Consider the following 14,869-nt stretch of genomic DNA (forward strand, 5'->3'; position numbering starts at 1 on the left):
CAGACCTTCCTGCAGTAGTTACATATGTGTTCCCAACCTGAGCTGGGAGTAGAACCCAGGAGTCTGGACTCTAGAGCAGAGATGGGCAACCCAGGCTAGGGAGGGGGTCACAAGTGGCTGCAAACAAGAATGTCTCCCGGGGTAGGGCAGTTTTGCTAACTGCGCTTGCGTACCTAGAATTTGCGGGCTGTGCTGACTGAACCATGGCAGCGCTTTGATTGGCGGCAGAGGGAGCGCACGGCTCTCACCATGTTGTGTGCAATTAGCTCACACCTCACTTCGTGTGCCATTGCTCTACGCGCGTGTCACTGTTGTAATTCTGGTAGGAAAAAAGCCACGTGGATGGAAACCAGAAGAATCTGGCAACCTTGAGAGTGGGCAACAGGAAACAAAATGTCTCATGGGCCACACACAGAACCCCGATGAGCCGCATGTGACCCTCGGGCCCACTGCTGTAGAGTCTAATGATGAGAACCTATTCTCCTATATGAACTAAGGAGAGCCCAGGAGTCCTGGCTCACAGGCCCCTGCTCTAACCACTAGACACCACTCCACACCCAGGGCCAAGTACAGAATCCAGGAGGTTGGCCTCCAGTCCTGTGCTCTGCCCACATGACTTCCGACAAAGAGCCACATTCTGTCTCATTCTGTTTCATACCACAGTCCATGCAGAGTCCAGAATCCTGCCCATCTCCTTAGTATCAGGCCTCCCCACTTCCTGGCCTGAACTACCCCACTGGATACGAAATTAGGGGTGGGGGTGGATAAAGTGCTGTGAGCAAGAAAGCAATTAATCTTGGCCCAGGAGCATCCCAGCAGCATAGGCCCTGCCACCCAAATTAAATTTTAACTTGTCTCATAAATCTTCCCTTAAACTCCACTCCATGCCACCAGCTGCTCTGCCAGACGGCAGGAAGACTGGAAATGTCCTTGAAGCCCAGGGGACTGTGTGCTGAAAAAAACTCAGGTGCCTACGTGGAAAGGAACAGGATACAGGGTTGGTGAAATGGTGCCACATGCTGCAGCAGAAGCTTAGGAGCTGGGAGTCCGGGGGAACCCGCTTTTCCACTCCCTCACTGCCATCATTAAAGAACTAGCCAGGGGCAGGTGTGTGCGTGTGTGTGTGTGTGTGAGATTTGGCAGGGATTTTATCTATATTCCCAGTGTCCTGGTTAAAATCCAGCTCAGTTAATACCATTTCTCCCAGCCACCAGTTGTTGGATACATCAGTCATCCTAAAATGTTGCTGGCATGGGTAGAAATGTTCTACCCTAGAGGCAGCTGCATCTCAGTGCCTGTCAAGAGATCCCTGTATAAAATCCGCCCAAACCTGTGTCTGCATCTCAGTCTCAAGTGACTCATCCCTGTCTAAACAATTGCTCCTCCCCAGAGCAAGCTGCACATTAGCACCTGTCAAGGAATCCTGGCATATATGGACGTCCCCGCACAGGAGCTGTCCACTCTCAGTGCCAGGTGAGAGATCCCTGTAGTAAACAACCCCTCAAAGCTGGCTGCATCTCAGCACCCGACAAGGGGTCCCTGTATGAACAGCTGTCACTTAGGTTAAACTCCCCTCGTGTAACAACCCACTTCTTCAGATGACTGGAGTTATTAAAGGTCCAGTTTCTAAAAGGTGCCCTGTACAATGGGTACCTTCACAGAGCCTCTTCTTGCCTGATTCCCCTCAAAGCACAGCGCTCAGTACAGACCCTTCCTCACTCTGACAGGCCCTTCCTCACCAGACACTTACCTTCCTTCCTCCCCCCCCCCCCCCCCCGCATCCCACTTCTGTTCTGAAATGTGATTTGTCCTTTTCATATGTGTTCTTTTTTTTTTTTAATTGTATCCTTTGGTATATATGGTTGTGACTATTTTCTTCCACTATTTGATCTGAGGAAGTGGGTCTGGCCCACGAAAGCTCATCACTAATAAACCATCTTGTTAGTCTTTAGTGCTACATAGTCCTGCATTTTGCTTCCTCACCAGGCACACTCCAGTGCGAGCAGCTCCCATGAAAGCCTCCAAGAGTGGGTGAGGGACACGATGGGAAGCAGCCGAGTAGCTGGATTAGTTGCTCTGTCCAAAGGCACAAAGCTCCCCGCAGCAAAGCCAGCAAGGGGAGGGAGAAACAGACAGGGCTATGCACAGATACACGTGCACGATGTGGATCGATGGATGGATAGAGGGCTCCCTACTGGGCATGGCCTGAGAGGCTCTGTCCTGCAGGGCAGAGATGGATGTTAGATGGGTGACTGACTGTGGACAGATGGCTACATCTGAGACACACCGATTCACCTGAGTTTACAAGTTCAAATGCCAGCAAGGCCGTGCTCCCATCTCTGTGGTTTGGGTTGCCAATCCAGGGCAGGGAGTCAGCCAGTCCCCGTGTGCAGATTCAAGTGGGCTAGCGCTACAGGCAGTTCCCATCTCATGTGCCATTACTGATGCCTGGGAACTTTTTGTATGACCCTGATGCTATTATGAGCAGCATTACGGTAATGCCTAAGCTGAGACTGGACCCCAGCCGAGATCAGAACCCACATTGTGCCAAGTGAGGCAGAGGCCCTAGCTAAGATCAGGGCCCCATTATGACGAGTGCTGCACAAGCACATAGTGACAGCCGCTGAACCAAACGGCTGACAATTTATAAAAACAAGGGTGTAGAGGGGACAACAATAGCACTGAGAGGGGAAGGGGCTTGATGACGCACAGCAAGGAGAAGAACCCAGGTGTCCTGTGTCCCGCCGCAGTGCCCTTTATCACAATGTCTGTCTGCCTGATTGCATCAAGCCATGTTTGTTCTACAGAAGCAGCGTGAAAAAATGAATCTACCCTTCTCTATACAACATCTGGGGCCTGCCCTGAAGCGGCGTGTCACATTCAGATGATCCCCGCAGATGGCAAAGGGCTGGGAGGTTACCAAGGAAAGCAAGAGGCAGGGAATGGGAGCAGACAAGCACACTGGGCTGTTTCCATAGATGTCTGAGATGAGTTGTGGAGGGGAGAGGCGGGGATGCCAACTCCATTGGAATCCAAGAGTGAAAGATCCAGAGAGTCCTGCTGCATGCTCAGCACTTCCCCACACGCAGACAGACACCCGTCCTCTGGCAGACGTGACACCTGCTGAGCACCGCCCGGCAAGAACGGGTGACATTTTGCAGCCCAAACTTTTGTCTGCAAAAACAGCAGCTCCATTTCCTGCACTTAGGTTAGTTTCACCAAAATGTTCATTGTGGGGTGGGGGCGGGGAAGAATATTCTAATTTTTCATTGCAAAATCGTTGGTGATTCTATGTTAATTTTAAAACATTTTTAAAATACCCCAAAACGAAACAGGGGTTTAGATTTTTGGACCCATTGAAAATTTTGAAAAGTTTTGTTTTCTGTTTGACCCCACACTCATTTTTAAGAATTGCCAGACAGTGACAAACCCATTATTTGCACTCTGACTACATGTCCCTCCTGTGCCATCGCCTAAGTAGAGCCTCTGGGCTACAGACCACCAGCTCTAGTGGGAGCAGCTCATCTCTTTAGCTCTGGATCTGCTGGGCTCTGTACTTGATGTGTTGGCCAGTAGGGAGCCCTCTCTCAAATTACAGCCCAGGATGGATTTCTCTTTTTTTTTTTTTTTGTCCACTGAAATGAAAGTTGATCGAGGTGCACACACTTACTTTAAAAGAGTCTTTAATTTCAAAAAGTAGGTTTTAAACCCTTAAATAACTCCATTTAAGAGCAGAATACTATCACATTTGCTTAGATCACATGACAGTGCTGGGCCTGGGTGCCAGGCTCATGCTAGTGGTATCCATTCAAAACAGTGCTGTGCAACATAGTTTGAGGCACTGCAAGGTCCAGTACCACCCGCTGCCACTGGGAGCCTGGTGCTGCTGCCACCAAGGGAGGCTGCGGTAACAGCTGGTTGCCATCAAGGTGGCTGCAGCTGGCCAGAGATAGAGAGCAGGGGATGCAGGCCGCAATGTGGCTCTTTCAGCTCAGAGTAAGATGCACATGCTCCATGTTGGCCTGGACAGTGAGTAATTTTATCCAGGCCATTGGGATTGGAATATAATTTCTGTGGACCTGCGCAAGGTGAGGGCCTAGCCACTTGATTTTCCACCTTAAAATATCATCATTCTAATTACAATCTGGGAATTTGTGGGGCCAGATAGAGGGGACTTGCTCTTTTGATTCTGATCTGATTTTTGCATTTGCTATCTGGAGCAAAGCTCTCTGCATTCAGGAAGTAGCTGGGAATCATGGTTTTCAGCCAGCAAGGGAAGGATGGCCTTACGATGGTGCTTCAAGCTCAGGCTAATCATGCAGTCGTCTGCACAGTGACATCCCTAGCTGGCAATGCCCTATACCAAAGCTATTCAACATGTGGCCCGTGGGCCATATGTGGCCCACAGCCCTTTTGTTTGTGGCCCACGGTGCAGTTTGGGTTTACGTAGGGCCCAGCATGTGGCCCACGGGTGGGATCCTTGAACATGGCCTCCACTGGGAACACGCTCCACACTGGCGAGGCGTCTCCCAGGCGGGGTGAGCGTTGAAAGGTGCAAGCGAAGGGGCTGGCTGGAACAGACGGGTACAGGGTGTCGGTGTTTCTAAACCCCAGGGAGTAGGTGCCGGGAGCACCGGGGCATTGTGGGAAGTGCTTTGTATTCATGCCTGTCAGTGTGAAGGAAGTTATTTGTATACAGTGCTTTTTTGGGTACTCATTTCTTGAGGAAAGTACATTTGAAAAATGTCTCTCCCACCCTTCTTCCTATATCATGTCAACATATGCATGTGCATAAGCGAAAAGCAAATTTTTCATCTTGCTGTTCCCGCAGAAGGAGTTGGTCAGGCTGGGGGCTGTGCTGGGGGAAAGCGGCGCGAGTGCTCCCAGAGCCGGCAAGGGGCTGTGCTGGGAGAAAGCAACGTGGTGCGAATGCTCCCAAAAAAAAGTGCTGGTACACCATACCAGTGCGTACTGTCACAAAAAAAGCACCGTTGGTATATATTTGCATATATATTTGCATGTACATACAACCACACTTAAGTTGCAGCCCTCGGCATGTGCCGCTAGTATCATTGTGGCCCTCGGGGCTTCCACAGTTGAGTAGCCCTGCTCTAGTCATTCGCACTAGTAGAAATTGAGTGGGACGTACTGGGGATCTGGTTGTCTGTTTTCCTGACCCTTGTGCAATCATTTACATTGGAGAATGTAAAATGTTAGTGTTCCAATGGAGTGGCATTCCATACTTGCTCCGTACTAGTGCAAGTGATCACCCACGGGGCAGAGTGATGGAAATCAAGCCTTTTGTGGTGCACAGTCACTTTGCACTGGTACAAATGACTGCACAGGGGTCCCAGGCAATGGAGATTCAAACCGCTAGTGATTTACACTAACACTGTATTAGTGCAAAGGACTGCGTACATGTGAAGGATAAGCAGCCCTTCATGGTTTCCACTCACTTTGCACTGGTGCAAATGACAAAACACAATGCGAGAGGACAGAAAACCAGGTCTACGACATCTTGCATACAAGCCCCTGTTCAGAAGGAATCAGGGTGAGATCCACAAACTCATGTGACGTGTGATCCACAGGGCAGGGAACGAAGTTCAGTTTCCATTGCCTGAGGCTGGATTTGACTGTGAATTAGAGGTGAAATCTCACTGGATGCTGGGAAGGCACAGCTGGTACTCTCGACACGTGGGCTCTAACAGTGAGAGATTTAAGATCGTTCTAGACTAAACTAGAAGGATCCCGAGTCTAATCCTGTTTCCTACTGATCATTCCCCCCTCTCCCAGTGAGGTTTTCAGTGCTCTGTGCCCCATTACTCCATGTCCCAGGAAGGTCCTTTCTAAAGCTCCCTTTCAGTTCAGCAACTACACTGCCAAGCTATGGCAATAAGAAAGGCCCTGCTAACAAAATGCGTGCCCTGCTTCGCTGCCCGGATGCACTTCGCATGCTACTGCACAAGGCTTGGGTTGTGTTTGATAGGACACCCCAATGAAATATCACACACAGAGGCATTCAAATAATTGACCAATGCTTTTAAATCAGATCCTGCTGTGCACTGAGGGCGAGTCAGCCCTTTTGCGTGGACTCCTGGCTGCTAGAGAGCAGGATTTTTATTCAAACCACCCCACTATCCTGGGACTTTGGGGGGCATTTCTTTAGATGGAATATTTAAAACAGCCCCAAAATATTAGCAGCCAGGACCAGTTATTTGGTTGGGGTTTTTCTTAAGCAGTTTCTGTTTCCAATTATCTTTTGAAAAGAAAGGGACTAAAGTGCATACTCTCCCTTCCTCCCCCCATTCTGTGCTGCTCTCTGCAGTTATGCCCCAGGGATAAATTCTGCATTGTTCAGGCCTAGAAAGTTACACATCTTTGGCCTGATTCTCATGTACTCTGGTCCTGCCTTCAGGGAACTGAGGGGGGCTTCTGGATTTAATACACCTGGCTGTTCCCACTGTTCTGAGGCAGGTACAAATTAGAGCAGCCTCTGGGAATGGAACAGAAGATGGAGCCAACCCCACACCCAACCCAACCCATTGTAACCACTAGACCACACTTCTCTTAGAGTTGAGATTAGAACCCAGGAGTCCCCATTCCTATGCCTTATATACACCGGCAACTTGCTACAGATAACAGTCATCTGAGACCTGGTATCAGCCAGGACAAACATGCTGCAGTTGAGAGCTTAGCTGATCAGCACACCTGAGTTCTAGTCCTAGCTCTACAACTGATGCCTAGTGTGTTACACAAATCACTCCACTTGACGCTGTGCCTCAGTTTCCCCATCTGTAAAATAGGGACAATAATAATTGCCTCTGTAAATGCTTTAAGAGCTGCTGATGAAAAGTGCATGTTAACAGCAGCTTGGCGTGTCTGCCCGGGGACTTGGAATCTTCCAAGGCCTCTTCTCCACCCATAAAATTCTACATCTGCACCCTCCCTGTTCATCCCCTTCCTTCACGGGCCCTGGAGAGAAGAGGATTGTTTTCATTGCCCCCTGCACCGCCCCTGATACTCACAGCTCTGCAGAAAGATTATGATTCTAATCTACTCTCATGCTTCTTAGCTCAGCCAGCCACCTGTAGGGTCAGGAAGGCACTTTTCCCCAATGCACAACTGGTCAGATGTTTGTTCAGGGTTGTTGGGTTTGTTTTTGTTTTATCCTTCCTATGAAGTATCAGGTCTTGTCTGCCGCTGAAGACACGACACTGGACAGGATGAGCCGACCTCTGAAGTGGTCTAGAGAATCTTCTTGCTCAAAAGACTGGTTGGTGGATCTTGCACCTATGTGCAAGGTCCAGCTAATCAGCATATTTGGGGTCAGGAAGGAATTTTCCTCAGTTCAGATTGGCAGAGACCTGGGGGGAGGCATTCACTTTTCTTGTCAGCATGGGGCAGAGGCTGCCTGCTGGGATTGCCTGGACATGTCCCACCAGATCAGTTCCCTGCCATCGCACGGGCCTTAGGCACTGGGGGCTTTCTCAGTCTCCTCTGCTCTTTGCCTGGGGCTCACAACAGGTTAGTCTCCTGAGTACTGAAATACTTCAGTCTGACTAAAGTCACCAGGCTCAACACAGAGGTAACCGGATGAAACTGAACAGCCTGTGAAAGAAAGGAGGTCAGACTGGATGATTGAATGGTGCCTCCAGGCCTTCACCTTTAAAACACCCATAAACACTGTAGCTCCCAAAAATCAGCTATATTCCCCGCCCCGCAACTGTGTCTTCCTGCCCTTCCACCAGTGCTGGGAAACTGAGCTGTGGAAGCATCCTCCCCTGGTGGTAGAAGCACAGCTGTTCAGCTGCTCCTTTGAGAGATTACATCTCAATATCAAAGCGTCTGGCTTTCAAATTAAGTGGTGAGTCAACGCAGTTTGGATTCAACCTCGTACTGGAACAATCAAGCCAAAGCAATTGCCAGATAAAGGGAAGACAAGGAAGATTGGAGGGCAGAGGAGGGGCCTGGTGCCAGGGTTCTACTCCCAGCTGTGGGGCGAGGATGCAGTCCAATAATACGGCCATTTTAAAATATGTAAAATCTAGATGTCTGGTGGAGGAAAAACAATCACCTGCTAATGAATAAAAGGCCAGACCATGGAGCTAAAATGATGTACTCGCCCATGACAAGAGAGGCCAGAATTCCCTCAAACCCAGGAATCCTGCCTCCCTCTGGGCTAAAGACTAGACCCCTCCAGAGCAAAGACAAGAGTTCTGGCATTCTCCCTCACCTCTCCCCATGCCCCACTGCTCCCCGCTAACAGGCAGAACTTACTGAGGTGTGTTTCTTTGTTGGGAAGCAAAGTTACAGAGACAGCAGTTTGGGCAGCCTGCTTGCAAAGACACCATCCTGCTTCACCAGTATCATAGTTCCCAGTCTGACTGCACAAACAAGAAGTCAATAACAACTTGTTACAATCCCTGCTAGGGACTAAAGAGATGCTTTCCCTAGTTGGTAGCTCCCAGCCTTATGGTACAATTGAGTCTGGTCCGCCTGCAGGCAGCCCACTGTGCTGAAACCTATGAGACCAGTGTGCAGTGAGAGCAATGCAGTTGCATTAACTTTCTCATTTTGGGGACGTTTGACATCATCTTTTCCCACTGGCCACACAAGGCACAGGGCCAGGGGAATCTGGTCCAGATGAATCCATATGAAGCACACACATGCAATGTACATGCCTGCTTGCACACACCCTTACTATTATGACTTTGGACACTGTTAATATAGGTATCAGTTTCCACAGCAGAGTCCTGACTCCCATGCCTTGTTGTTCGACCCAGCTCCCCTCCCAGAGCCAAGGATGGATCCAACAGTCCAGACTCCCAGACTCTCCTGCTCTTACCACTAAACCCCACTCCCACCCAAGAGATGGGAATAGAGCCTAGGACAGGGCTGGACAAAATACAGCCCACGGGCTGAATCCGGCCTGCCCAGCCACAGGATCTGGCCCACAGATGCAACAGGGAGTCCCAGGCAGGCTCCCTGCTTGCCTCACCTTACTCTCATGCTGCTCAGAAAAGCTGCTGCCACCACCGTTCCTCTTTCACCACTGTAAGGCTGGAGGGGAGGAAGAGAAGGCTGCAAGATCTGCTCCCGCCCTCCAGAACAAGCCCATTGTCCGCTTTTTGGCCAATGGGAGCTGCTTGTTTGAAAAGCACCATGCCCCGTCCCCTCTGGCTAGTAGTTATTCACACATGCACATGACGCCTGCAGCCTGTGCATGGGTGGGGCAGGCAGGGATGCTGTCTCAGAAACATGCTGGGTTGCTGGTCGGGGGTCATCCAGATTCTCCAGCCCCTCCCTCCCCCAACCCTCCTGTCCCCTTACCACACATAACCCAAACCCTCTGCTCCCTCCTGCACTCATACCCCCTCCCAGAACCTGCACCCCAATCCTCTGCCTCCTAGGTCACATCCTAAAACCCTGCACCCCAGTCCTCTGCCCTAGATCACAACCCAAACTCCTGCACTTCGGGTCACAACCCCTTTCTGTCCTACGTCACAACCCAACCCCCTGAACTCCAGTCCAGGGCCCCACATCACAACTGCCTCCTTCACCCAACCTCCATCCCCGACCCCACACTTCTTCCTTCAATATCATGGAAGATTGTGGCCCTTGACCAATTTCCAAAATTTTGGAGTGGTCCCCCATCAAAAATAGTTGCCCACCCCTGGCCTAGGAGTACTGGCTCCCAGCCCTCATCTCTAAACCCCCATTCCATTCCCAAAACTGGGAAAAAAGCCCAGAGGTTCTGACTCCCAGCACCCCACTGCTCTAGCCACTGGACTCCTCTCCCCTTTCTGAGGTAGAACTAAAACCAAGGAGTCCAGCCTCACCATCCAATGCCCCAACCTAGTAGTTCATTCTGCTGCTTCTCTACGGATTTCTCTGCTTTGCACGAGCAGCACCTGGATATTGATTTATTAATTTGGTTGTTTGAAAAAAAAAAACAGCTTTTTCATTATTATTTTAAAAAAACAGAGACGCTAATTTGCAAGCAGTGGGAAGATCACAGAGCCATGCCGCCCGCCTGTAATTAACACTGTTCTCCCCCTTCACAACTCTGGTGACAATCTGTTGCCACGCTTGTGTGTGAGACGCTTTCATCTGCCGATGGCTGGAACCAGAGACACTACATGCATCCCTCTAGCTGCCCTTGCAGGGAAAGGGCACAGCCAAGGCACCCTGGGGCAGGAAGTGTCACTGGAGATTCCCAGATCAGCCCTGGTGCTGCTGAGATGCCTTTGCAGATTTGCTCACAACACCCTCCCCCACCCTATAATATTTCCCCTTGCTTTAAACATGGCCAATCTCGTGTTCGGAGCGGGCTGCAGCTAACCTGGCCTGACTGGTTGCTTCCGGGGTTTGCTTCTAGCAAGAGATGGGGAATGTCACAGTCACATTCGCTTGGATTCAGGGTGCAAAGAAACATGGAGAGAAAATAGAGAATTGGCCTCTGTTCTTAACGGGTGGGGGCCTATGACCTATGGTTCTCATTCCATTCCACAGGGGCAGCAGCATGCACGTGCAGTAGCTGCTTCATCCTTCTCTGTATTACGGACTGTAATTACAGGTCATCATTGTAGCATGTGCATTGTTACTGGTATTACAGTAGCATCATTTTGTGGTCCACATTATGGTTAGCGTCATGGCAGTGCCTATACATCTCCACAGAGATCAGGGAATCATTACGCTGTGTGTTGTTATTGGTATTACAGTCACAACTAGCAATCCAACCCAGATCAATGAGCAATTAGACGGTGTGCATTATTATCAACAGGAGGGTAGCACCTCGAGGTCCCAGTCCAGACTGAGTAGTGAGCACATTATTACTGGCATGATAGTAGTGCCAAGAACAGAGCCCAGTTCTGGCACGGGCATTGTTAGCAGTATTTTGGTAGCACCAGAACACAGAGATTACGCCATAAACTCTTTGGGACAGGGACTGTACAGAACTAGCACAGCAGGGTCCTGGTCTGGGTCTCCTGGATGCTACCTCCATGCGCACAGTACATACTAGTAACAACAGAGACAGGCTTTCTCGCAGCTGGGGGGAGATAGGATAGCGGACTGATCCGGGTGGAGGTGGGGGAGCTACTGGGCTAAAAGCTCTGATCTGGGGGCAGGAGCAGGGAACAGCACACCAGTAAGGGAAGAGGCCCAGGATGGGATGCCGAACTGGCTGAGCCCATTGGTCTAATCCAGTCTGGGGCCTTTGTTAATATTTACCAGTGTACCTGGCTCCGGGGAGCTCTCACAGCACTTCTTTTCCTTGCTCTTAATTGAACGGAAAGCACTTGTAATAACATCAAAGGGGATTTAAGCTTCACCTCTGAGCTTCGCAGGAGAAGGGGGAGTGGGGATTATCTATCGCCATAACCCCCCTGGGAGAATGGCTCAATGCTTCCTGTGCTCCATTGGCAGAACCGCCCACCCCATGCCCCCTCCCCGGGCTTTTTGCCTCTCCACTGAGATCCCCTGAGCGCCTTTTATTACACAGGTTTCTTTCAGTGCTGAAGTAAACCAGGAATGTTTCATTAATAAGGGAGGGCTCTGAAGTGGCTGCAGACTGGGGCTACCTGGCGCCAGCTTTGGAAGTCAAAGCCCTGCGAGCACTCAGCAGCTGCTTTGTCTGGCATCGCAGAGCCGCGCCCCCAGCTGGTGTAAAGCAGCGCCCATCAGTGCCCAGAAATGGAAAGTGTCCGGACTGCACAGGTGGGAGGGGAGGGAGAACTGGCAGTTGAGGCTGCAATGGTCCGTGGGCAGACAACCCTGCACTCTCAGGCAGGCTGCATTGTCTCCCTTTGCCCCAGCCTTGGAGTGGATCTAGTTCACCAACAGTCACCCCTCACTAGCAGCAAGTGGTACAGCACCTTGCACCAGCCTGATGTTATTGGCAATGCTGAGACCAGTTAGATTCTAATGGCCAGCTGTTCCCAGTATAACTCCCTTTAATTCAGCGGAGTGATGCAATCCCACTGGCGCTAAGGAAACAAACACCCTTTCACAACAACAGGGGTCTGCCCCAGTAACGCTCATGAAGTTGGGTTGTTTTCACCAGCCCAGCTGCTGGGAAATGAAGAGGTGGAAAGAAGATTCACAGGTTTTCTGTGGAAGGTGGAATTGCTGCTCCCAGGAGGCAGCAGGGCTAAAAGAGCGGCAGCGCTCAGGGTTCCAGGCTATTAGAAGCGACAGGCTTGAGAGGAAGATCAGGCTAGTGAGAGTGTGGCTGGCTTTGGGGATGTCTCCACAGCAAAGAAAACCCCACAGCTGGCCTGTGCCAGCCAGCTAAGGCTCACAGAGCTCAGGCAGCAGGGCTGTATAACTCCTCTGTAGATTTTCAGGCTTGGGCTGACCTCTGGGACCCTCCCAGCCATGCAATTTGGACAAAATTTCTCCAGCCCACACTCGACGGGACACTTATGTTTGGCTTTTCAGTGGGATACGAACTGAGCTTTAGAGGGAGAAAATTCTGTCCTCATTTGTGGCGCTGTGCCCTGGAAAATCCAACCTCCGTGTGTCTGATTCTATGGGGGAGGACAACTCCCTTCCTTTGCACCATGAGCCCATGTGGTTTTGCTTGAAAAGAGAGGAAAGGCGGAACGGAAAGTTAGAGCAAAGGGGTCCAGCGATGGGCTGTGAAAATCCCATTTGCAGGGAATTAATTGGAGAAATCCACCCTGCAGGCCCCCGATTTCCATAACACAAGTTCCGGCAGCACAGATAATGCTAGGCGAAGGATTCATACCATACCATGCAGCCTTGAAACTTTAAGCCAATTTGTCAACACCCCATGCTAGCAGAAATGGTTTAAAAAGCCACCAGACGTCAGGCAGCTATTCTTTTTCTTTCTCTCTGTCTTGAATTCATTTATCCCAGTCAGGCTTTCACTCAGTGCTTTTCCCTCTTCTGTTCTTTTCTTTCTCAGGAGCACCAAAAACATCAGGCAGGACGGGAGCATTTTTTCATTATGCCAATACAACCCAGGTCTGTGTGGGTAAACGGAATCCCCACCCTCCTTGAACATTTCAAAGACACAGACGTCTCGACTAACAAATGCAAAATGCCCTGTGTGTGCAACCTTGATGAACACAGATCATGTTATTCTGATTTCACTCCAAAATTTAAACTCTGATCTTCTGAGGTTTTGTTTCTCTGCATAACAAAGGCTCAGAGATTTTGGCTCCTTCAGAGCCAGCTTTTGCCAAAGTTCATCCATTTTAGAATCATGAATTTACAAATTCAATTTTTCTCCTGAGCCAAAAACCATTTTTATATTTTCTTGGAAAATCATCAGCATTAGAAAAATCTTCCTTTCTTCGGTGAAAAGCTTCACAGAACTTTTTCCATCAGAAGCCACTTTCTGGAATTTTTGGTAAATAATAAACTGTTGATGGCAGTCTGTGATCAAAATTTCAGCTGCAAATATTTTGTGAAAGATGAGGTGCAGAGGCGGAGGGAGATGGAAAACAGACCATTTTGAATTGAAAATGATTTTGAAATTTCAAAGGAGCTCATAAATCCATTTTGGTTGGTACTTCCAAAATAATAACAGTTTCAAAGGAGTAGGGAATTAGGAATCAATTGGGAGATGGTGCTTAATGGATGACATTTTCAAAAGTGCCCATGTCCCAATTTGAGAATCCTTATAGGCTTTTGGGGAACATCTTAAAAATATCTTGGGGTAGGTCTGCATAGCAACATTATTTAGAAATAACTAGCGTTATTTCAAAATAACCTAGTCTGTGTCTACACAGCAGGCAGTTATTTCGAAATAATGTCAAAATCCTGTCAAGCTGGAGGACTTCTTACTCCAACTCCTGTAACCCTCATTGTACGAGGAATAAGGGAAGTTGGAGGAAGAGCGCTTTATTTCGAAATAAGCACTGTGTAGACACTCCCAATTTAGAAATAAGCTATTTTGAAATAAGCTACGCAATTGACGTAGCTCAATATGCACAGCTTATTTCGAGTTAAGTCCTGCTATGTAGATGCACCCTTGGTGGCTTAGAAGCTGAGAGCACAATTTTCATATGTAACTAAGGCAATAGGAGCCTAAATCTCCTTTTCAAAAGTCTCTTAGGCACAGATCTTCAAAGGTATTCGGGAGCCTAATTTCCATGGGAGTTAAGAGCCTAAATATCTTTGCGGATCTGGGCCACAGGAGCCTAATTCTCATTCAAAATCAGTGAGACTTCACTCCGAAATGTCTGCTACTTTTGAAAACAGGATTTTAGGAACCTAAGGCTCTAGACATTTGACCCCACTTTCTGTGGTCTAGTGGACAAAGCATTGGATTGGCACTCAGGCAACCTGTCCTGCTTGGCCACTGGCATGCTGTGTGATCTTTGGTAAATCACAGCCCCACTCTGTGCCTCAGTTTCCCTATTTGTAAAATGTGACTAGTGCTACTGACTTCCTTTGTGAGGTGCTTTGAGGTCTACTGATGGAAAGCACAATATTATTATTTGAAAAGTCCTGCCACAAAAAATCTGTATTTTCCAAAGCAATTCCAGATTTGGGGATGCTTTGTTCCTAGAGGGGGTTCTGAATACAGGCAGCAGGTGTCCGTCCAGAAATTACCCTCTGAAAAAACCTGGGAGTCTTCTGTCAGGAACCCCAAATCACTAAGTCATTTTTCAGAAACAAAGGTTACTGAGTCAAATCCAGAGACTGAATTAAGGGACTTCTCAGGTTTTCAGTACCTAGAACTTGTCACCTAGTTGCCCTAGTTTGTCTGTAGCCTTAGTGGTATGAACATAGGTTTGGCAATTGAGGATGGCACAACTATTTCTCTGAACTCTGATCCACTGAGATACAGACTCCGTAAATGTTGGTGTCTAAGTAAAAAACTGTGTGAGAGAGA

At 49.1% G+C, this 14,869-nt stretch overlaps 1 protein-coding gene across 4 annotated transcripts in view; it reads right to left on the minus strand.

Annotated features, from left to right (window-relative positions):
* MACROD1 (mono-ADP ribosylhydrolase 1) overlaps positions 1–14,869 on the minus strand; it is a 227,060-nt gene that overhangs the window by 141,040 nt on the left and 71,151 nt on the right. The gene's annotated exons all lie outside the window — the stretch shown is intronic.

Source organism: Pelodiscus sinensis, chromosome 11, assembly GCF_052426305.1.
Source record: "Pelodiscus sinensis isolate ZL-2025 chromosome 11, ASM5242630v1, whole genome shotgun sequence".
Classification (NCBI taxonomy): Eukaryota; Metazoa; Chordata; order Testudines; family Trionychidae; genus Pelodiscus; species Pelodiscus sinensis.